Genomic DNA, 25,587 nt, shown 5'->3' on the forward strand with positions numbered 1-25,587 from the left:
CGTTGTGAGGCAGCCAAGCCCAAATTAGCCAACCTTAAGAGACTACACTGAAGAATCACTTGTGGAGACTCTAAGCCTGCATCAGGAGAAAGTGGTGCCTGGCTGTGCTCTGCTGTGTGAGGAGCCCATCATTCTAGCTGTAGCCATATTTTATGTGCAATTGAATGCAAGAACCAAGCTGTAACCACATAGTTGAGAGTTCTCAGTTCAGTTCAGTTCAGTCTCTCAGTCGTGCCCAAGTCTTTGCAACCCCATGGACTGCAGCATGCCCAGCTTCCCTGTCCATCACTAACTACTGGAGCTTGCTCAAACTAAAGTCCATCGAGTCCGTGATGCCATCCAACTATCTCACCCTCTGTCATCCCCTTCTCCTCCTGCCTTCAATTTTTCCCAGCATCAGGATCCTTTCCAATGAATCAGCTATTTGCATCAGGTGGCCAAAGTATTGCAGTTTTTCCTTCAGCATCAGTCCTTCCAATGTATATTCAGGACTGATTTCCTTTAGGATTGACTGGATCTTCTTGCAGTCCAAGGGACTTAAGAGTCTTCTGCAATACCACAGTTCAAAAGCATCAATTCTTTGGCACTCAGCTTTCTTTATAGTCCAAATCTCACATCCATACATAACTACTTGAAAAACCATAGCTTTGACTAGATGGACTTTTGTTTGCAAAGTAATGTCCTGCTTTTTAATATGCTGTTTAGGTTGGTCATAACTTTCCTTCCAAGGAGCACACCTCTTTTAATTCCATGGCTACAGTCACCATCTGCAGTGATTTTGGAGCCCCCCAAAATAAAGTCTCTCACTGTTTCCATTGTTTCCCAATCTCTTTGCCATGAAGTGATGGGACCAGATGCCATGATCTTCGTTTTCTGAATGTGGAGCTTTAAGTCAACTTTTTCACTCTCCTCTTTCACGCTCATCAAGAAGTTCTTTAGATCTTCTTCACTTTCTGCCATTAGGATGGTGTCATCTGCATATCTGAGCTTATTGATATTTCTCCCGGCAATCTTTATTCTAACTTGAGCATCATCCAGCCCAGCATTTCTCATGATGTACTCTTCATATAAGTTAAATAAGCAGGGTGACAATATACAGCCTTGAGATATGCCTTTCTCAATTTGGAACCAGTCTGTTGTTCCATGTCCAATTCTAACTGTTGCTTCTAGACCTGCATACAGATTTCTCAGGAGGCAGTTCAGGTGGTCTGATATTCCTATCTCTTTCAGAAGTTTCCATAGTTTGTTGTGATCCACACAGTTAAAGGCTTTGTCATAGTCAATAAAGCAGAGTAAGATGTTTTTCTGGAACTTTCTTGGTGTTTCTATGATTCAACAGATGTTGGCAATTTGATCTCTGGTTCCTCTGCCATTTCTAAATACAGCTTGAACATCTGGAAATTCATGGTTCACGTACTGTTGAAGCCTGGCTTGGAGAATTTTGAGCACTACTTTGCTAGCGTGTGAGATGAGTGCAATTGTGCGACTGTTGGAACACTCTTTTGCGTTGCCTTTCTTTGGGATTGGAATGAAAACTGACCTTTTCCAGTCCTATGGCCACTGCTGAGTTTTCCAAATCTGCTGGTATATTGAGTGCAGCACTTTCAGAGCATCATCTTTTAGGATTTGAAAGAGCTCAACTGGAATTCCATCACCTCCACTAGCTTTGTTCGTAGTGATGCTTCCTAAGGCTCACTTGACTTTGCATTCTAGGATGTCTGGCTCTAGGTGAGTGATCACACCATCGTGGTTATCTGGGTCATGAAGATCTTTTTTGTTTAGTTCTTGTTTGTGTTCTTGCCACCTCTTCTTAATATCCTCTGCTTCTGTTAGGTCCATACAATTTCTGTCCTTTATTGTGCCCATCTTTGCATGAAATATTCCCTTGGTATCTCTAACTCTCTAATCACAGATTTCAATAGAAAGAATAAAGTGCCTGTTACTTTTTTAGGACACAAAGTTTTGGGGAGATTCATTATAAAGCAATAGATAACCAAAACACTGTCTAAAATTCAGTATAGCCAAGTTGTCTCCCATATTGTGAGAAGGGTGAGAGTTGCAGATATGTGTGTATCAGCTAACACAAAGCAGGTGTTCAGGAAATTAGAGCAATTATACCAGCAGATTTTTGTACTGTATGAAATCTTGATAAATACAAGAAAACCTTCTGTCAAAATTTCATTCTCCTGGTGCAACTGGCATGAAATTCTCCACAATTGAGTTGTTTCAAGTGAATTTGATTTGTCTAAATCAAATTAAATCTGTCTCAAACCATAAATGCCTGAATTGGGAAAGTAATTCTGTCTTAATCAATCAGGGCTCTCTCTCTATCTTGGATAATCCCAGTGCCACAGAGAAAGTGTTTTGTTCTGAAGATTCCCCTCTTCATCAGGAAAGGCCCTTGTCTCTTGATATCCAATCTATTAATATGCTTCCCTGTGTCTTTCTATTGGAGCTACACATGGCAGAATTTTACAACATTTACTTGCAGTGGTAGTTCCCATTCTCCATGGGTTCGCCTTACCCAGAAAAGCTGCAACAAAGTAGGACCTTTTGTGGAACCCATCATCTTCATTACCTTCTCCAGAATGTCCATGAATACATTTTCACTCAAAGTATCAAATATTCACATTATTCTTTGCTCTCATGATATATTCTCAAGAGAATCAACTGGAGGGTTATGGCTAACTCTATGGTCAGGCCTTAACATATAGAATAATGGAAGAGCCCCCTTCCAGTAGAATTAATCCTAGTATCATACCTTCTGGAAAATATAAATTCACTTAAAAATTAATAGTAACAAAAAATATCTTAATGACCCAGATAACCATGGTACTGTGATCACTCACCTAGAGCCAAATATCCTGGAGTGCAAAATCAAGTTGGCCTTAGGAAGCATTACTGAGGACAAAGCTAGTGGAGGTGATGGAACACGAGCTGAGCTATTTCAAACCCTAAAATATGGTTTTGTTAAAATGCTGTATTCAATATGCCAGCAAATTTTAAAAAGTCATCAGTGGTCACAGGACTGAAAAAGGTCACTTTTCATCCCAATCCCAAAGAAGGGCAATGCCAAAGAATGTTCAAACTATCGCACAATTGCACTCATTTCATGCTAGCAAGGAAATGCTCAAAATCCTTCAACCTAGGCTTCAACAGTAATTTAGCCAAGAACTTACAGATGTTCAAGCTGGATTTAGAAAAGGCAGAGGAACCAGAGATCAAATTTCCAGCATCCACTGGATCACAGAAAAAGCAAGAGAATTACAGAAAAACATCTGCTTCATTGACTATGCTAAAGCCTTTGACTGTGTGGATCACATAAAACTGGAAAATTCTGAAAGAGATGGGAATACCAGACCACCTGAACTGCCTCCTGAGGAATCTGTATGCAGTTCAAAAATAACAGGCAGAACCAGACATGGGACAACAGACTGGTCCCAAATTGGGAAAGGTGTACGTCAAGGCTGTATATTGTCATACTGCTTATTTAACTTATATACAAAGTACATCATGAGAAACGCTGGGCTGGAAGAAGCACAAGATGGAATCAAAGATATCTGGGAGAAATATCAATAACCACAGATATGCTGATGATACCACCCTTATGGCAGAAAGGGAAGAGGAACTAAAAAGCCTCTTAATGAAGGTGAAAGAGGAGAGTGAAAAAGCTGACTTAAAACTCAACATTCAAAAAAAGTGAAATCATGGCATCTTGTCCCCTCATTCCATGGCAAATTAATTGGGAAACAATGGAAACAGTGAGAGACTTTATATTCTTGGGCTCCAAAATCACTTCGGACAATTACTGCCATCATGAAATTAAAAGACACTTGTTCCTTGGAAGAAAAGCTATGACAAACCTAGACAGCATGTTAAAAAGCAGAGATACTACTTAGCTGGCAAAGATCTGTATAGTCAAAGCTATGGTGTTTTCAGTTGTCCTTTATGGATGTGAGAGTTGGACCATTAAGAAAGCTGAGAGTCAAAGAATTGATGTGTTTGAACTATGGTGTTGAAGAAGACTCTTGAGAGTCCCTTGGACAGCAAGGAGATCAAACCAGTCAAACCTAAAGGAAATCAACTCTGAATATTCGTTGGAAGGACTGATGCTGAAGCTAAAGCTCCAATCCTTTTCATCTGATGTGAAGAGTCAACTCATTGGAAAAGATTCTGATTGTGGGAAAGAAGGAAAATTTGAAGGAAGGAAGAGACAGAGAAGGAAGAGACAGAGGATGAGATGGTTGGATGGCATCACCACCTCAAAGGACATGAGTTTGAGCAAACTCTGGGAGATGGTTATGGACAGGGAAGCCTGACCTGCTGCAGTCCTTGGGGTTGCAGAGTCAGACGCGACTGTGTGATTGAACAGCAACAAACTGCTTCGTAGTTTACATTTATCTCAAAATCAAAAGTTATTCCACTTTTGTATTATAAAATAACTTTCATACATTTTAAGCATACTGGTTTTTATATTTTCATATATAATTACAAAAAATGGATGAGTCTATAGAGTGATTTGGGATGTATTATTGTGGAAAAAGGCAAATAAAATATCATTGTGATTCTACGGTTTTGATCAAGTTACCTAGCTATCATCATTCTTCATTCTATATGCAAACATGTATATTTATATGTGTCAGCATATTTTATATATGTGTGTATATGTATATGTTTATAGCTACATAACACATATATTTGTATATGAATACAAATTAGGCATGCTGTATGTTACTGACACCATACAACTTACAATGAATAACTTCAAAAAATCCGAAGTTTCCAGTGAATCTAAGACAGTAGGAAATAATATTATGTTTTATTAATCAGTTGTTCAGCTCCTGGGAAAAATTAATTTGGATTTCAGTGTTGTGTCATGTGGCATTTTACTGCTAAACAGCTATTAACAATAACTTAAACATCTTTCAAAGATTTGATATATCAATTCATCATTAAGAAATAATTTCTTGTCATTAAAAACTCAAAGACAAAAGTTCATTATTTCCCAAAAGCAATATAAAAATTTAAGACCTTGTTATGATTTGTTGATTGTTAATTTATTCTGTTTTCTGTTTTAGCCTCAGGAGAAAGATATGGAAACAATTGCTGTTTACTATTCTTATTCAGATTTGATGTATGTTTATTTAATGTGATTTCAAGCAAAAAAATTGATACAAAGTGGGCAATTCTGTTCTCAGAGTCCCTTTGGAAATCAGGCATTCACATAAAATATTATTTCTAATTTTAGGAAAAGAAGCCTTTCTTATTTTCCTCAAGTTTCACATTATGCAAAAAACACTTCCTTAGAGTTATAGAATTTTTGGAAACACTGGCTTAAAATTCAGTCCTGACATTAACTACCTGCAAATAATTTTGTTTTCCATTCTCCTCAATGTTGTACATATACAATCTCACTTTTAAGCAACGGTTATATTCACCATGGCTATGGCCTATTGATTTCTGGTTAGAACAAAAGAGGAAGGGCGTAATGAGATGTGGCAACACAAGCTTATTTTGCAACATATTTGAATATAACATTTTTTGTGCCTTTCTTCTCATCCTGATAAGTTCTTCAACCTCATAGAATCTTGTGAGGTCTGGCATTCTTTGACTTTAAGATTTTTTAAAATAATATATGCATTTCTTCTTGTCTATTCCCCTAGATAATGCCTGTATCTTTCACTCATATAAATAGTGAACCATATAAATAATGAAGTAATGTGGCTGCTTTCTAGAGTTACAGAAACATGGAAATATTATAACATAGCTTCTCATTATATTAAGTGGCAGAAAAATTGTTGCTCATCCACAGGCAAAAGGCTAGTTGGTGGCCAAGCCAGATTTTGAAATTGAGTCCTTTTTTCCATAATATACTATCTTTCCCATAATATTGGTAATAAATAGGAAAGCTGTCACCTATTTGGCAAAGCATATTAAATTAAGAAAAAATAAACTTCCTACATTCTTGAAGTGGGTTCTTTTGTCTGAATCTTTTATAGTGGAAAAAGAAACTGAAAAATTAACAAGTGGGGGCATTGAGCCTTACTTATGCTCAGTTTATACAATAATTTCTAGCTTCTTTTAATATTTATTGAATTTTAATCACTTGTTGTAACAGAAATGCTTAAAATCATAAATTTCCATTTTTATTGATTTTTAAATTGTTTGTAATATTAGACACACATACACAGACATATATACCCATATGCTGTATCATAGATGAATATCTATTGATGGAGATATGTGTTCAATGATAAGTAATTTATAGAATTAAATTTCAATATGTATAATTTGTACAGCTGGGTTGTTTTATGCTTTTTAAAGTTAAATTTTATTTTTTAATCATTATCTATTAACTCTGATTTTTTCTTTTACTAACAAACATAATGGCATTCTTGTGGATTTTTATTTCCAGGAGGAAATGAGCTGTATTTCTTTTTCAATCATCCTGTCTTCAATGGTTAGCTTTGTATTTCCCAAATAGCAATGTACAAATATCTAAAGCATCAAATTGAATTCTCATACTTTTAAACACTCAGTACACAAGACTACTGATGGTTTTGATAACTATGACTCCATGAGTATCTCCATAGATTATGGACAATACCAATTTGACGTGTTCTCAACACATTTTCCTTATAGACTCATAAACATTACCCCACACTGGAGTTTAGACATCTGGCCACATGACCTAGGGTGATTCCACAGTGCAAGTCTATGGGATTCTGAATTAATTTTCTAATAGTTCCTCTGGTAACCAAGCATTCCTTGCTTGGCCAATTTTGAGAAAATTGCACTGAGATGACATGGGAGTTAAGATTTCTACAGGAGTTGACAGAAATCATGCAAATTCTAAAGACTCTGAAACCTTTCAGTAAGCATAGACCCAAGGAAATGCTGCCATTTCAGACAGAAAAATTGCCACCATTTTGATATGTCAAATATGGAACGATTACCTGTACCCACAAAGGAATCATCATTGTTGGAAGCTGCTGCTCCTGAGTTTACTATATTGAATTTTCAATTAGAGTTTAATTGCCCTACTTCACTCTTGTCAGAGCTGCCAGATCTTACCAAAGCTGCGTTGCTGCTGATTTTTCAACCCAGAGGCTGTACTTTGCTAGTTTCCAGGCCAAATATAACTTTGCAGTATTTCAGCAGTCTCTGCCTCTCATTTATTGTGACTCAGTCCTAAAGGAAATCAACCCTGAATTTTCACTGGAGAGACTGTCACTGAAGCTGAAGCTCCACAGAAACTGACTACCTGATATGAAGTGCTGACTCATTGGAAGAGACCCTCAGACTGACTGGGAAACATAGAAGGCAAAAGGAGAAGGGGATGACAGAGGACCAGATGGTTAGATAGTATCACCATCTCAATGGACATGAATTTGAGCAAACTCTAGGAGATAGGAGAGGACAGAGGGGCCTGGCCTGCTCTAGTTCATGGGATTGTGGAGAGTTGGGCATGACTTAGCGATGGAACAGCAACACCTTCTCTGTCATTGATCAGAAGACACATTCTGTAATTCACCACGTGAAGCCCCTGGATTGTGATTATTCATCTCTAACCATTGATTCTTTTCACTGCCCCTAATTCTTGAACCTGTTTCACATATCACCATCATGTTACAGTTATGTTTTATACATTCTGCACCTACTTGTTACAATAACGGATTCTTCATATCCTAGTACCCCAAATCCCATTATATGTGTTTCAATTCATCAAGGCTATGGTTTTGTCCATGCCCCTGATTAACAGAGTAATTCAACTTGCTTTCCTCCTGGTAATCCACCTTTCTAAGTTCTGTAATTTTTCTAACTGTGATCCACTTTCTTTTAAACTCTTAGAACATTCATTGATTTACTGTATTATATAGAGGCACATCTTTGTGATATTCTTTGGTCATCATACAAATATATCATTTTACATTGTTGTTGATTGTTAATATCTTTCACACTATTCTTCACATTTATTAAAAAATCTAGTGCTATGTTCTGATCATTCATAATTCATCATCTGCTTTTTTCTGATGTGCATAATGAGAGAGAGGATGCACAAATGACCAGACAATATGTAATAGTCCATGGCCAGACAATATGTAAAGATAAGTCTGCCTCACAACCTGCAGGAATCAGCTCAGGAAGCCTAATTATCTAGGCTAACCACTCTGAAAAGCCAAATGATAACTTCTATAGATAATAGCCAAAAACATCTAGGACTTCATTAATAACTGAGAGCTTTCCTAATTTTTGCACTGCTTCCAATATAAGATCTACAGAAGAAAGCCAAATATGCAGTCCTAACCTATCACATTTAATACCCCACATCCAGTTAGCCCATTATAGCATTCCCTTGCCAACAGTCTCTAATCAGATCATAACCAACATCTTCCTTTTTTCACAATAAAGCTGTACCATTCTTCTTACTGTCTTGAGTCTCTGTCAAATTCAATTAGTGGAGGTTGGTTTCCATGATATAGCAAGCTTTGAATAAAGGGCCTTTGACTGTTTAATTTGGGTGGTCATTACTTCCACAGTCAATACCACATTAGGACATATTCTGACATAAGACAGAGATGAGACCATTTGGAGATGCCTTGAAAACCCAGGCAGATTCCTTTGACTGGGCTCATCACTGTGGGCAATAGGCATGAGTAGGTTTCATCATTCACCACTATACATCACTTTGAGCCTTGAATGTTTTATCTGAAAAAGAAAGATAAAGAAGCTACATTATAAGTCAGTTAAGTAAAATAAAGAAAATGATGATTATAATTAAATGCCATGGTGTTCCAAAATATTTCTTTTTTTCTCCACTGAAAGGTGTCTAATGCATAACATCACAGAAATATAGTGTTGTACTGTCATTCCTCCAGACACAATTTCTGGTTGACAAATGTATATCTTTGCACTCCTTTTTTCTTCAATATGTTAATTAACTTATTTAGCTCATTTTTTTATTGGGTGCTTGCTATATACCAGATATTTTCTTGAACATGTGCTAGAGAAGATGACAGACATGGTTCCTGCCATTGTACAGTGGCAAATTTAGGTGAAAAGCTAATGCACAAACTGATATGAGTACATACAAGGGGAAATTCAAGACATTATAAGACTTTCTATTTGTGACATCCAGTTCAAAACTGCACACTGAGAATATGTGTCCTCTATGATGGAAAAAGCTCTATTTTTCTGGAAAATAATAAAGCATGCCATTTTCTTAAAAAGAATATTAAGTAATTTACTGAACAATAGAATAGATAGGATAAAATTAGTAGAAATATCAAAAAAAGAAAAGCAGCCCCAAGAGAGCAAATGGTTGTAGTTGTTTGGTACCCTCTACAAGGCTATTTACATGTATGAGGTTGTTTAATCCTCAGTGAAATAGATATAATTATTTTCATCTCATTGTTATCAATGATGAATTGACTCCCAGAGAGATGCTGCCTAATGTCAGACAGCTGAAAGTGGAGAAGACAGGTTATGACACTGGGTAGTTTGTGCTATTCGGAGAAGGCAATGGCACCCCAATCCAGTATTCTTGCCTGGAAAATCCCATGGATGAAGGAGCCTGGAAGGCTGCAGTCCACAGGGTCGATGAGGGTCTGACACGACTGAGTGACTTCACTTTCACTTTTCACTTTAATGCATTGGAGGAGAAAATGGCAACCCACTCCAGTGTTCCTGCCTGGAGAATCCCAGGGACGGTGGCGGGGTCGGGGGTGGGGGGAGACCTCGTGGGCTGCCGTCTCTGGGGTCGCACAGAGTCGGACACGACTGAAGTGACTTAGCAGCAGCAGTAGTTTGTGCTATTAACCCTTGCATTTTATTGGCTCCTGATGTAAAATACAAGCAGAAATCTAGCCAATTATCTTCCAAAGAGAAGCACAAATTTCAAAATAAATAAAAAGTAGGAATTTTCATCAGGCTTCTGCTGTGGTAATTGAATAAGCATTCATGATAGTTAATAAGATAAAATTCTGGAAAAGATGTATAGATTATTTTTTCAGATGAGGAAGAGGTTTAAGTGTTTTATCCTCTAGTGTTAAGTCACAGGAAATCATAACAATAATAATGGTTAATGCTCATAAGCATTTTATCACAGTAAATGTGTAGTTTTCATTATACCAAATATCAGTATAACCTAGGAGTTAATTATCATGGCTGTTAGTGCAGCACTACTTATAATATTACAGATATGAAAATTTTTAGTGGATACTCTTTTAGGAAGAGCCAATAATCATTATATCCAGAATACATGGTGAGGAGAAGGATACAGGTCTCAAAGGATTTATCATTCTACTGACACCTTAGTAAATAATCACAATGTTTCCATTATTTAGGTAGATTATGTTGAATTATATTGCACCATCCTTTTTGTCCTACTCAGTGTTGATATTTTAATAACTGTTAAAAGTTTAAAATTAATGATAATCTATATTTATTTAAACAAAAATAGGCAGATACTAGAAACCAGATTTTCTGGTTTCTGTTTTGATCTCTATCTTTTTAGTTTCTTGAATTAGATGAAATATAGCAGTGTTTTGTTTAAAAGTAGACAACTCTACCATTACTGAATTAATCATGTTTCTGAATTATTAGTGAATCTTGTGTGTTATTTATTTAACCTTTTGTCAAATCATTGACAATTTGCAGATAATAATATTCAAAATTGAGTAGCTTTAAAAAATTCAAGGATTCTGGTGGCTTAGAGGGTAAAGCATCTGCCTGCAATGCAAGAAACCCGAGTTCAATCCCTGGGTCGGGAAGATCACCAGGAGAAGGAATTGGCAACCACTCCAGTACCCTTGCCTGGAAAATCCCATGGACGGAGGAGCCTCGTAGGCTACAGTCCATGGGGTCACATAGACTCGGACACAACTGAGCTAGACACATACATATATTTATAGACACACACTCAGGCTTGTATTTTCTAAACATTTTTAAATGTCATTTTGATATCTTAAATATTATTCTGGAAGTATCAGAAATCTTTTGTTTGCTGTTCCTTTGTTAAATATACTTCAAGAAATCTGATTGAAATTTTTGTCTGAAGTGGTAAAAGGAAGCAAATACAACTAAAGTAACTTGAAACAAGCAGGAAGTATGACAGAAAATTTGTATGATTTTAATTCCCGACTTTTGAAAATATTTGGTTATTTTTTCATTGCAGAGAGGATGGGAAACATACATTTTACAAAGAAAACATGCAGACTATTATACTACAATTGCATTAGTTTTGTTTCCATAAACATCAAGAAGATAATGTGATCCAAACTTAAACAACCTGAATGGAAAATAGGTAGTATTAAAATTTTTGCATTCTTGGACATTGCATATATGGTTTGGAATTATTGAAATATCATTTGTTTGATGATTAAATCAATCTCTATATTCATTCTTGTTGTTTTATCTTGAATAAATAGTCTAAAATATTTAGAAATTTCAGAAGTCCTCTTCCTTTCCACACTTTTTACAGAGATTTTCATTTCTCCTTTACCCAATTAAAAGGAAATCAAAGATAGATTGTTTTAATATAATTTTTCTTTGACAAATAATTCAAAATATTTCATTACTTTACAAACATAGACAAAAGTATTTATTTCTAAGTAACTAAGAAATATGATTCTTCACAGTTGGCATTTATCACAAATAAAGTCAGTCCAAAGTTTCTGTCCTCTACTAGTGATGGTCCAATGTCTACAGAGCAGCCTGTAAAATGAAGGAGGCTGATAGTGTCTTGTGGTCTATGTTCTTTAAAACAGTCCATGAATAACAAATAAATATGTATCTATTAAGATATGTACCCATACAGGAAACTGGAGTAAGCAAGGGAAAAAGATTGATAGGGGAAACACAATTACTGATAATTGCTTTTTGGAAAATAGAGAATTCTAAAATTAAAAAGTTGTGTCACTCACTGCTTTGTGTGTGTTCAAGAAAATAGTCTATCTTTTAGTTTTGTGGTCTTCTTATAGTCTTAGCTCATAAAGTTCTAGCTATCATGACATGTGTCTTGTTTGGTCTTCTGATCTCTTCATGTAGAAAGTGGGGCAAATTGAATTCCTCCCCATGCACTACCTAGCTCTTAAATATACGGAGTCACTGAAGGATTCTATTTATTTATTATGAAAGTGAAAGTTGCTCAGTCGTGTCCAACTCTTTGAGACCCTGTGGACTATATAGTCTGCAGAACTCTCTAGGCCATAATACTGGAATGGGTAGCCTTTCCCTTCTCCAGGTGATCTTCCCAACCCAGGTCTCCTGCATTGCAGGCAGATTCTTTACCAGCTGAGCCACAAGGGAAGCCCAAGTATACCAGAGTGGGTAGCCTATCCCTTCTCCAGTGGATCTTCCCAAGCCAGGAATCAAACCAGGGTCTCCTGCACTGTAGGCCAATTCTTTACCAACTGAGCTCTCAGGGAAGACCTTTATTTATTATAAATATATATTATTTTATGTATCATAATATATTGTTATATATTATATTATATATTATAGTATTATAAATATAAATACATATATTATAAATATATTCCATTTACTATTGTTATTTATTCTGTTTATTCTTCAGTGTACCAGTCAACTGGGCCACTGTGACCACTGTTAATAATTCAAAGATGATTGACCTATCTCCCCCCTGCCCCATTGAACACTTTGGCTACAAATACTATGAACAGAATCCTGTTTTTCATTTTCTCCCTGTAATAAGGAGGTGGCACTCTTCTTTGGCAGAGGCTGTGGGTGGAGATTTGTCTTTCATCTTTGCCATGTAATAATGAAGTGATATTCCTAATACCCCTCATTTCACAATGGCCATGAAGACTGCCTGATGAATCCCAAACAACCATCCTCACTTTGCACAAACAAGAGCAGAGATCACTTCCACCATCTACTTGCTACTTTAGAGACTGTGTGTGTGTGGTGGTGGGGGGAAGCTTTGTTCTTGATAATATACAAACAAGGTAGACTAGAGTAGCACTACAAATGTTTTGTATACCTAAACTGACAATTGAACCACAGTTTTAAAAACTTGGCTAGAAAATGCAGTTTGATCTTAAATAGGCTAACTATCTTCTAAATTAGAAAATTCAAATAGGAATCAAAGTTTCAAAATATAGTTATAAATGTATCTAAGGTATAGACCCAAATTATGTATCAAATCAGACCCCCCCCAAAAAAAAACACCTCAAGTTGAATTATACAAGCAAATTAAGAGACAACAAAAGAGGTATAATAAAGCATGTTAGAATGAACAGGCAACAGTTTTAAAGAATCTATAAAAAATTATCTAGAATGGAATTATAAATACTTCTTAAAAAAATAAAATACAGAAAATCTCAGTAAAGGAACAAATAAATGCATGCCAAATTAAAATTTTAAAACTGAAAAAAATATACAATATACCTATCTGACTCTTTGCAACCCATGGGCTTAGCCCGGCAGGCTCCTCTGCCCATGGCAATTCTCCGGAAAAGAATACCGGAGTAGGTTGCTGTGCCCATCTCCAGGGGACATTCCCAACCCAGGGTCCAGGGTTTGAACCCAAGTCTTCCTCATTGCAGGTGGATTCTTTACCATCTGAGCCACCAGGGAAGCTCAAGAATACTGGAGTGGGTAGCCTGTCCCTTCTCTAAGGGATCTTCCTAACACAGGAATTGAACTGGGGTCTCCTGCACTGCAGACAGATTCTTTAAAAACTGAGTTACCAGTGAAGCCTGAATCAATAAATACATGAATGAAAATCATGAAAACTTCAGTTCAGTGAAGTGGAGCAAGTGAAACCCTTAAAAAAGCAGCATCTCTCCATTGTGCCCAACTCTTTGCAATCCTATGTACTGCAGCTTACCAGGTTCCTCTGTCCATGAGATTTTCCATGCAAGAATACTGGAGTGGGTAGCCATTCCCTTCTCAAGGGGATCTTTCTGACTCAGGAATTGAATCCAAGTCTCCCACGTTGCAGACTGATTTTTTACTGTCTGAGCCATCAGTGAAGACCAGTATACATGTTGTTTTACTTTTTTTCTTTAAGAAGGCAGACCAATAAAAGAAAAATATTCAAATTTTACTAAAACAAACAAGCAAACAAAATGAGAACAAAACAAAATCAGAAAACCACCCTATGATATGAACAACTTTAGAAATACATAGTTAATTAAAAAATGATTTTTGTTTTATTTCCACAAGATATTCAATTTTGCTGATCAAATAAGGAGATGATTAAACACAATTGGTTTTTACTCCATTAAAATAGTCCATTAATTCAAAGAAATACATATTAGTTGCAAAGAATACATTTGAGTTTGAAATGTGTCTTTTCAGTCATTTTTCCCCTTTTGGAATATACAATTGGATTATGCATGAAGATCATTTCCCTAATGGGTAAGTGTTTATATTAATATTTAATGTATTTTATAAACATGATTTCAGTAATTACAGACTAAAAGTTTGCATAGAAAATAAAAATATCTTGTGTTTTTATGATATTGAAACATGACACTTTCATACAATTTCTGTGAATATCCTTCATATAAGTGTGTTGAATTTTCACCAAGTGTACACATTTTTATCACTGTTACCCCCCAGGATGAAGAAAGAAAATGCTACAACATTCACTACAACCATTGTGACCTTGTTGTGACTCTTGTGACTACACATTTCTTGGCCAAGTGCTATTGCTAGTGCTAAGTTGCTTTGGTCATGTCGGACTCTGCGACCCTATGGACCATAGGATGCTGGGCTCCTCTGTCCAAGGGATTATCCAGGCAAGAATACTGGAGTGGGTTGCCATATCCTCCTCCACGAGATCTTCCTAACCCAGGCATTGAACCCACATTTCTTACCTCTCCTGCACTGGCAGGTGGGTACTTTACCACTAGTGCCAGCTTCTTCACATAAAGTAACTATTTTTCATAGCCCTGCCTCCATAGAATAATTTTGCTTATTTGTATATTTACTAAGTGAAATTGCTATGTGTTTAGATCTTTTGGTTCAAGATTATGTTTATGAGATGCAGCTATATTCCTGTTGCCTATAGCAAGAATTGTGCCATTGCCAAGTGTATTGTGTTATATACTCAACATTCAGACATATATACTCTTGAAGAAGATCATTAATGTGACAAAAGATTGATCCATGGGCTGGATCTGAGGAATGAGAGAACCTTCACCCCCTTCCTTTGTCCTTGGAATGCATGTTAAATCTCCATTCGTACACTAGAAATTGTTTCAAGGACACAGCCTTGAAACAGTAAGGTGTTGAGATCATGTGAACTGAAAACATAACTAAATCCAGACAAGGCTTCTATGCAGACTTTAAAGATTCTGACAGGAGAGAATGGAGACTTATTTTTCTTGTGGTCATCCAAAACAAAGCTTGTATGTAAATACCCTTTCTTGTTAAATCTGCCTCCCATCAATATAAAGCAGTTTGCCCCTTTCTTCCTTCTCTCCTTGCTCTCCATGCATGGGGATCCATTTCAAATTTCACCCTGTGAATGCCAGAGGTTTAAAACAAATACATGTATACATAATGTGTTTTTCCAATTTATTGTTAACATACATTTTGTTTGTTTAAAAATACAGTTGCCTGACCATTAAGTCCAGAGCATACTAGGCTTTAAGAGAAAATGCCAAAGGAATTTTTACCAAGTGGTCAAATCAATCTCACTTTGAATTTTCATTCAAAAAATGAAGATCATGGCATTTGGTCCATCACTTCACACAAATAGATGGGGAAAGAATGGAAACAGTGACTGACTTTATTTTCTTGGGCTCCAAAATCACTGCAGACCATGACTGGAGCCATGAAATTAAAAGAAGTTTGTTCCTTCAAAGAAAAGCTATGGCAAAACTAGGCGGCATATTAAAAAGCAGAGACATCACTCTGCCAACAAAGGCCCATATTGTCAGCTATGGTTTTTCCAGTAGTCAGGTATGGATGTGAGAATTGGACCATAATGAAGACAGAGTTCCTAAGAATTGATGCTTTTGAACTGTGGTGCTGGAGAAGACTTTTCAGGGTCCCTTGGACAGCAAGGACATCAAATCAGTCAATCCTAAAGGAAATCAACACTAAATATTCATTGGAAGAACTGATGTTGAAGCTAAAGTTCCAACACTTTGCCCACCTGATGTGTAGAGCTGACTCATTGGAAAAAACCCTGATGCTGGGAAAGAGTAAAGGCAGAAGAAGTCGGTGACATAGATTGAGATTGTTGGATGGCATCACTGACTCAATGGACATGAATTTGAGCAAACTGCGGAGCTGAATGAAGGACAGGAAAGCCTGGCATGCTGCAGTCCATGAGGTCACAAAGAGTCAGACATGAATGAGCAACTGAACAATAAAACAACAAATAATCAGTTTATATTGCCACTAACAGTTCATATATCATTTACTTCATTTCCTTGCCAGTATTTCGTATTATCAGCTTTTTTTTTTTTTAAGCATAGACATTATATTGAGTACATAGTGCTTTATTGGGCTGCAGGAGACACAAGAGACCATGGATTCAATCACTGGGTTGAGAAGATCCCTGGAGGAAGAAATGGCAACCCACTTCAGTATTCTTTCCTGGAAAATTCCATGGACAGAGGAGCTACAGTCCATTGGGTCACAAAGTGTTGGACATAACAGAGCACATGCACACACTTGGTGGCTTTAATTTAAATTTCCTTGTGATTATATGATTCTGAGTGATTTGTTGTACACATGTCTTGAGAGTCCCTTGGACAGGAATACCAGTCAATACTGAAGGAAATCAACCCTGAATATTCATTGGAAGGACAAATGCTGAAGCTGAATCTCCAATACTTTGGCCACCTGATGCAAAGAGCCAACTCATTGGAAAAGACTCTAATGCTGTGAAGGATTGAAGGCAAGAGAAGAAGGGGACAACAGAGGATGAGATGATTGGATGGCATCATTAACTCAATGGATATGAATTTGAGCAAACTCTGGCACATAGTGAAGGACAAGGAAGCCTGGCATGCTACAATCCATTGGGTCACCAAGAGTTGGACACCAGTGAGCTACTGAGCAAAAACAATTGGCCATTTGAGTACCAATGGCTATTGAAGTAATTAAGTGAATATTAAAATTTTTTGCATATTTTCCATTGGACTGCATTTTTATTTTTTTATTGAAGTTTTTACTATAACAATACCATGAACCCATTATCAAATAAATATTTAATGCTCAAAATTCTCCAAGCCAAGCTTCAGCAATACGTGAATCATGAACTTCCAGATGTTCAAGCTGGTTTTAGAAAAGGCAGAGGAACCAGAGAGCAAATTGCCAACACCCATTGGATCATCGAAAAAGCAAAAGATTCCAGAAAAACATCTATTTCTGCTTTATTGACTATGCCAAAGCTTTTGACTGTGTGGATCACAACAAACTGGAAAATTCTGAAAGAGATGGGAATACCAGACCACCTGGCCTGCCTCTTGAGAAACCTGTATGCAGGTTAGGAAGCAACAGGTAGAACTGGACATGGAACAACAGACTGGTTCCAAATAGGAAAAGGAGTATGTCAGGGCTGTATATTGTCACCCTGCTTATTTAACTTCTATGCAGAGTACATCATGAGAAACGCTGGGCTAGAAGAAGCACAAGCTGGAATCAAGATTGCCAGGAGAAATATCAATCACCTCAGATATGCAGATAACACCATTCTTATGGCAGAAAGTGAAGAGGAACTAAAAAGCCTCTTGATGAAAGTGAAAGAGGAGAATGAAAAAGTTGGCTTAAAGCTCAACACTCAGAAAACAAAGATCATGGCATCTGGTCCCATCACTTCATGGGAAATAGATGGGGAAACAGTGGAAACAGTGGCAGACTTTATTTTTTGGGGCTCCAAAATCACTGCAGATGGTGATTGCAGCCATGAAATGAAAAGATGCTTACTCCTTGGAAGGAAAGTTATGACCAACCTAAATAGCATATTAAAAAGCAGAGACATTACTTTGCCAAAAAACCTCTGTCTAGTCAAGGCCATGGTTTTTTTCAGTGGTCATGTATGTATGTGAGAGTTGGATTGTGGAGAAAGCTGAGCACTCAAGAATTGATGCTTTTGAACTGTGGTGTTGGAGAAGACTCTTGAGAGTCCCTTGGACTGCAAGGAGATCCAAGCAGTCCATCCTAAAGGAGATCAGTCCTGGGTGTTCATTGGAATGACTGATGCTGAAGGTGAAACTCCAATACTTTGGCCACCTCATGCGAAGAGTTCACTCATTGGAAAAGACTGATGCTGGGAGGGATTGGGGGCAGGGGGAGAAGGGGATGACAGAGGATGAGATGGCTGGATGGCATCACTGCCTCGATGGACGTGAGTCTGAGTGAACTCTGGGAGCTGGTGATGGATAGGGATGCCTGGTGTACTGTGATTCATGCGGTCACAAAGAGTTGGACACGATTGGACACAATATATGTATGTATATATTATCTCATTCTGTCTTGCCATTTCATTTTCAATGCTATCTTCATTTTAATGCAATCTAAATACCATTTTTTTTAGGTTTTTAAAATGAAGAATTTTTACAGTGAAGAAAGCCATCAGGAACCACTTAAAAAGTGATACAGATTAACATCAACAATAAGACCTATTAGATACACCCTAATATGCCTCACTGAATGCGAAACATTCTTGTGTGATATTCTTAAGAAAAGCATGTTCCACAATTTTATTATGAGAAAACATCAAGTGAACCTAAATTAAGGTGCCTTATACAATGTAATGGAGAAGGCAATGGCACCCCACTCCAGTACTCTTGCCTGGAAAATCCAATGGATGGAGGAGCCTGGTAGGCTGCAGTCCATGGGGTCTCTAGGAGTCGGACACGACTGAGCAACTTCACTTTCACTCACTTTCATGCATTGGAGAAGGCAGTGGCAACCCACTCCAGTGTTCTTGCCTGGAGCATCCCAGGGACAGGGGAGCCTGGTGGGCTGCCATCTCTGGGGTCGCACAGAGTCGGACACGACTGAAGCGACTTAGCAGCAGCAGCAGCATCATACAATGTAATTTATTAGTAGTCTTCAAAAGTGCCAAAAAAAGAAAGAAAAGGAAAAACAGAAATTGTTTAGGGGGGTTTTGCTGGTTCTCTTCACAGTAAAGTTACTACTTTTCCTTTTATACTTAAGAGCAATTTTGAAGAAAGTACTTCAAGAAAATACTTCATGATGCAAACATGATATTCTTTCACTCATCATTTTAGCATCCATTATTGGATCTTGTCTGAAAAAAATGTATTACTGTCAAAAGGGAATTTTCTATTTTTATTATTTTTTCTACAATTATTAATAATTTAGAATAGTGCCTTTGCAAACCATATTTTAAAATCATTTGCCTTTCTCAGCTCAAAAATATATTACTCTTTGTCATCTTCAATAAACCTGATTGTCTCACTTTTCAAATTTAAGCCTATTATTGCTCAGATGGTAAAGAATCTGCCTGCAATGCAGGAGACCTGGGTTTGATTCATGGGTTGAGAAGATCCCATGGAGGAGGGCATGGCAACCCATTCCACTATTCTTTCCTGGAGAATCTCCATGGACAGAGAGCCTAGTGGGCTACAGTATATGGAGTCACAATGATTTGGAAATGACTAAGCAACTAATCACACCACACACATATATGTTTAATTAATTTTTATTTACAGGATAAAAGATCTGAAGACAGAATTCTTCTTTCCCCCTATGGAGATCCAATTGACCCAACACTATTAGGAAGTCTATATTCTGTCACCGTTGTCTTAAATTAAGTGGGAGTATATGTGCAGGCTTATTTCTGGTCTCTGTTATTTTACCTTTATATATTAGCATTGAGGTATTTTATTAATACATTTCACTATTATTCCTTGCTATGTAGTAATATTGATGGCATTGAAAATGGTATTACCTTTATAATTTTGTACACTAATTATTTGTTGCTGTTATATATATCACATGTATAACACATAAACCAGAAATATTTCATGTATATTTTCGAGCTCCAAAATTGCTGAAGATGGTGACTGCAGCCATGAAATTAAAGGACGCTCCTGGGTGTTCATTGGAGGGACCGATGCTGAAGCTGAAACTCCAATACCTGCGACACCTGATGTGGAGAGCTGACTCATTTGAAAAAACCCTGATGCTGGGAAAGATTGAGGGTGGGAGGAGAAGGGGACAACAGAGGATGAGATGGTTGGATGGCATGACTGACACAATGGACATGGGTTAGGGTGGACTCTGGGAATTGGTGATGGACAGGGAGGCCTGGTGTCCTGTGGTTCATGAAGTCAGAGTCGGACACCACTGAGCAACTGAATTGAACTGAACTGAACTCCTTGGAAGAAAAGTTATGACCAATCTAGACAGCATACTAAAAAGCAGAGACATTACTTTGCCAACTAAGGTCCATCTAGTCAAAGTTATGGTTTTGCCAGTAATCATGTATGGATGTGAGAGTTGGACTATAAAGAAAGCTGAGTGTCGAAGAATTGATGATTTTGAACTGCGGTGTTGGAGAGGACTCTTGAAAGTCCCTTGGACTGCAAGGGGATCCAATCAGTCCATCCTAAAGGAAATCAGTCCTGAATATTCATTGGAAGGACTGATGCTGAAGCTGAAATTCCAACACTTTGGCAACCTGATGCAAAGAACGGACTCATTTGAAAAGACCCTGATGCTGGGAAAAATTGAAGGCAGGAGAAGTGGATGACAGAGGATGAGATGGTTGGATGCCATCACCGACTGGAGGGAAATGATTTTGAGTAAATTCCGGGAGTTGGTGATGGACAGGGAGGCCTCCTGTGCTGCAGTCCATGGGGTCACAAAGAGTCGGACACGACTGAGCAACTGAACTGAACTGAAATTATATGTGAGGCTTAACTAGCAACAATTAGGACACAAAATTATAAAAGTGGTACCATTTTCAATTGCATCAGAATTATTACATAGCAAGAAATAAACATAGTGGAATATGTAAAATATGTGTATATATACTGATTTTGGAATCTAGCAACTTTCCTAGTTTGATTTTCATAGACTTGCTGTAGATATTTCTACATTTTCTTCAGAATAAAATAAAATACATTTTATTTTCTGTATACAAATCTTGTACATGTTTTTCTTTCAGTATTGCTTATTTTTTAGAATCTCTAATAAAATATAATAGATGGAATGATATGAATTTTGCCTCATTCCAATTTTCAGGGAAATCTCAGACTCTTCAGTAATAAGTGTACCCTTAGCTGTAAAGAATTTGGTTGTTAGAATTACATAACTTTTTGCTTAAGTAATATTCCTTCTTTTCTAGCTTGCTAAGAGGTTTTTTTTTTTTTTTTCAGGAATGAATGTTATATTACATAAATTCTGCTTTGTTTTCATCTACTGAAGTACACATTTATTTTCCTTTTATGAGAATTTGAAGAATTACATTGGAAGCGTATATGTTAAATCATTCACATTTTTCAATTATATCTAATTTTATTCTTATGTGTGTTTTTAAAATATTTTTAAACTTTTTTGCATATTTTGCATCTATGTTGAAGAGTGAGATGTCTGTATTTTTTTTTCCTTGTAGAGTCCTTGTAATCTTTTGATAGCATTTTAGTTATAGAGTAAATTGGAGAATGTTTCTCCTTTTTTCATTCTCTGGAAAATATATGTAAGATAGATCTATATTCCCACCAACAGTTTAGAGGGATTCATATGAATCCCTCTCTAGTATTTATTATTTGCAGAAGTTTTGACAATGGCCATTCTGTTTGGTGTGAAGTGACACCTTATTGTAGTTTTGATTTGCATTTCTTTATTAATTTGTGATGTTGGGCATATTTTCATTTGCTTTTTAGTCATCTGTATATCTTCTTAGGAAAAATGTCTGTTTAATCTCCTCCCCATTTTTTGATTTGATTGTTTGCTTTTTTTCATATTAAACTGTGTGAGCTACTTGCATAGTTTGGAGATTAACCCCTTGTTGATCTCCTCATTTGCATGTATTTTCTCCCATTCTATGGGTTGTCTTTTCATTTTGTTTATCATATCCTTTGTTGTGCAAAAGCTTTTGCATTTAATTAGGTCCCATTTTTTTATTTGCATTACTCTAAAAGATGGATCATAAAAGTATTACTGTTATTATACAGAGAGTATTCTATGTTTTCCTTTAAGAGATTTATAGTGTCCACTATGGACAACAGAATGGAGTTTCCTTAAAAAACTAAAAACAGCTGTGATATGATCCAGCAATTCTACTCCTGGGCATATATCTGTATAAAACCAAAATTCTATTCTAAAAATAAATAAATAAATAAATAAAACCATAATTCTAAAACATACGCACACCCCCAGGCTATTTACAATAGCTTAGCAACAAAAGCAACCTAAATGTCCATCTACAGATAAATGCATAAAAATGTGAGGCGTATATAAATGGAATATTACTAAACCATAAAAAGAATGTAATAGCATTATTTGCAGCAACATACATGGACCTAGAGATTATTATCTTAAATGAAGTCATACAAAGGCAAATATCAAAGATATCACTTATATATGGAATCTAAAAAATAACACAGATGAACTTATTTATAAAACAGACTCACAGACTTAGAAACACACTTATGGTTACCAAAAAGGAAATGCAAGGGGAATAAATTCAGAGTTTAGGATTGACATGTATACACTACTATAAATAAATAATCAACAAATACTTACTGTAAAGCCCAAGGAACTCTACTCCATATTCTGTCATAACTTACATAGGAAAATAGTCTGTAAATGAGTAGATATATGTTTATGTACACCTGAATCACTTTGCTGTACATTGGAAACTAATACAGCATTGTAAGTCAACCATGTTACAATATAAAATAAAAATTTAAAATAAATTAAAGAACAAAGAAAATAAAACAAAATATATGTAACAGTGTTATTTCTTCCTTTTCTGAATGGAAAGATCCATTCACCAGCTAACCACATTTGATCTCAAGTTTTCCTTATGGAAAGATTTTCAGTTGTAGATTTTTTCTAATGAAATATAAGACAATTAAGAGTCTTCATTTTATTTTTATTAATTGAGATGTTTAATAATATCATTAAAATTTATAATTTTTGTCTATATCATTCTTCATATTAGTAAATTATACCTTCTTTATCCTTAGTCTTCACAGAATCAATATAGTATTATTTGCATAAATAAACATTTGGTCATTATATATTTGACTTCTAGCACAGTGAATCACTGATCTTTGCTGATTTCATTTGAAAAGTTGATTGTCATCCTTTGGTTGCACTATTGAAAATAAGGTCTTAAAAAAATTTGTTTTGAGGATAATTGCTTTAAAATGTTGTATTGATTTCTTTCATACAACAACATGAATCAGCCAAAAGTATACATATATCCCCTCCCTCTTGAGCTTCCTTTCACCCCTCCACATCCCACCACTCTAGGACCTCACAGAGAACCAGGCTGAGCCCCCTTTGTTATATAGCAACTTCCTACTAGCTATGTACTTTACATATGATATTATATATATACATATATATATATATATATATATATATATATATGTATTTCAATGCTCCTCACTCAATTCATCCACCCTCTCCTTCCCACACTGTGTCCACAAGTCCATTCTCTATGTCTGCATTTCTATTATTACCTTGCAGATAGGTTCAACAGTGCCATATTTCTAGATTCTATATGCACACATGCATACTCAGTTACTTCAGTCATATCTGATTCTTTGCAATCCTATGGAATATAGCCCATAAGTGTTTAGCTTTCAGAGGTTCCTCTGTCAATGGGATTCTCCAGGCAAGAAAACTGGAGTGGATTGCCATACCCTCCTCCAGGGGATCTTCCTGACCCAAAGATTGAACCTGCATCTCCTGCCTTTCAGGTGGATTCTTTACCCACTGAGCACAGATTATATATACATATGTAAATATATGACATTTGTTTTTCTCTTTCTGAGCTACTTCACTCTGTATAGCAGGCTCCAGGCAGGTCTATCTAAGTACAACTGAGTCAAATTTGCTTTGTCCAATAATTGTGTTCAGATTTTCCTTGTCTATGCTTTTTTCCCTTTTCTGTGATGTGCCTTGTAATTTTTTAGAGCTTATCTTACTTGAGACTTATCATACTTGATGTTTCATCAACTTCAAGAAAATTGTAACCTCTTTCTTTGCAAATATGGTTCTGTCCAATTCTCTCCCCTTTCTCCTTTTAGGACTCCAATTTTAAATCCATACAAATCCATACATATACACCTTTACATATAAAAGTAGCATGTATGCAATTGCATATGTAAAAGTGAAACCTTATTACATATATAAATATATATATATATATACACACACACTTTGCTTATGCTCTTTTGTTTTCATCTGCATTTTTCCTCACTTTTCTGTTTATATATATCTTACAACATTAGTTCTCAGTTCACTAAAACTTTTCTCAGCAATGTCCAATTGGCTGATAAACATATGTATTGAATTATTTAATCCAGTACTGTATATTTTTCTTTGAGGAATTTCAATTAGATTTGTTCCATGATTAATTCTGGGTCTTTAGAGAAATGCTCAATCTCATTATCTCTTTTCTTGAATATATTAGCCATTTTATTTTTAAGCAATCCAGTGTATTATATTCATAACTGATCATCATTACACTGGTTGTTCATTGACATGGTAATAAACCATGCATCACCTTTGCTCTGAATATGTCTTAAGTAACCCTTATGGCAGAAAGTGAAGAAAAACTAAAGAGCCTCTTGATGAAAGTGAAAGAGGAGAGTGAAAAAGTTGGATTAAAGCTCAACATTCAGAAAACGAAGATCATGACATTCGGTCCCATCACCTCATGGCAAATAGATGGGGAAACAGTGGCTGACTTTATTTTTCTGGGCTCCAAAATCACTGCAGATGGTGATTGCAGCCATGAAATTAAAAGACATTTACTCCTTGGAAGGAAAGTTATGACCAACCTAGACAACATATGAAAAAGCAGACACATTATTTTGTTAATAAAGGTCCATCTAGTCAAGGATATGGTTTTTCCAGTGGTCATGTATGGATGTGAGAGTTGGAAACAAAAGAAAGCTGAGTGCCAAAGAACTGATGCTTTTGAACTGTGGTATTGGAGAAGACTCTTGAGAGCCCCTTGGACTGCAAGGAAATCCAACCAGTTCATCCTAAAGGAGATCAGTCCTGGGTGTTCATTGGTAGGACTGATGTTGAAGTTGAAACTCCAGTACTTTGGCCACCTGATGTGAGGAGCTGACTCATTTGAAAAGACCCTGATGCTCAGAAAGATTGAGGGCAGGAGGAGAAGAGGATGACAGAGGATGAGATGGTTGGATGGCATCACTGACTCAATGGACATGGGTTTGAGTGGACTCCAGGAGTTGGTGATGGCCAGGGAGGTCTGGCGTGCTGTGGTTCATGGAGTCGCAAAGAGTCGGACACGAATGAGCAACTGAACTGAACTGAACTGAATACATTGTTATAGGGCATTTTCTATAAACCAATATACTTTGTACTGATACATGTCCAATACAATACTGATGAAGAGCTGAGAAAGAGCTCCAGAAA

Source organism: Bubalus kerabau, chromosome 11 (assembly GCF_029407905.1).
Source record: "Bubalus kerabau isolate K-KA32 ecotype Philippines breed swamp buffalo chromosome 11, PCC_UOA_SB_1v2, whole genome shotgun sequence".
NCBI classification, from domain to species: Eukaryota; Metazoa; Chordata; class Mammalia; order Artiodactyla; family Bovidae; genus Bubalus; species Bubalus kerabau.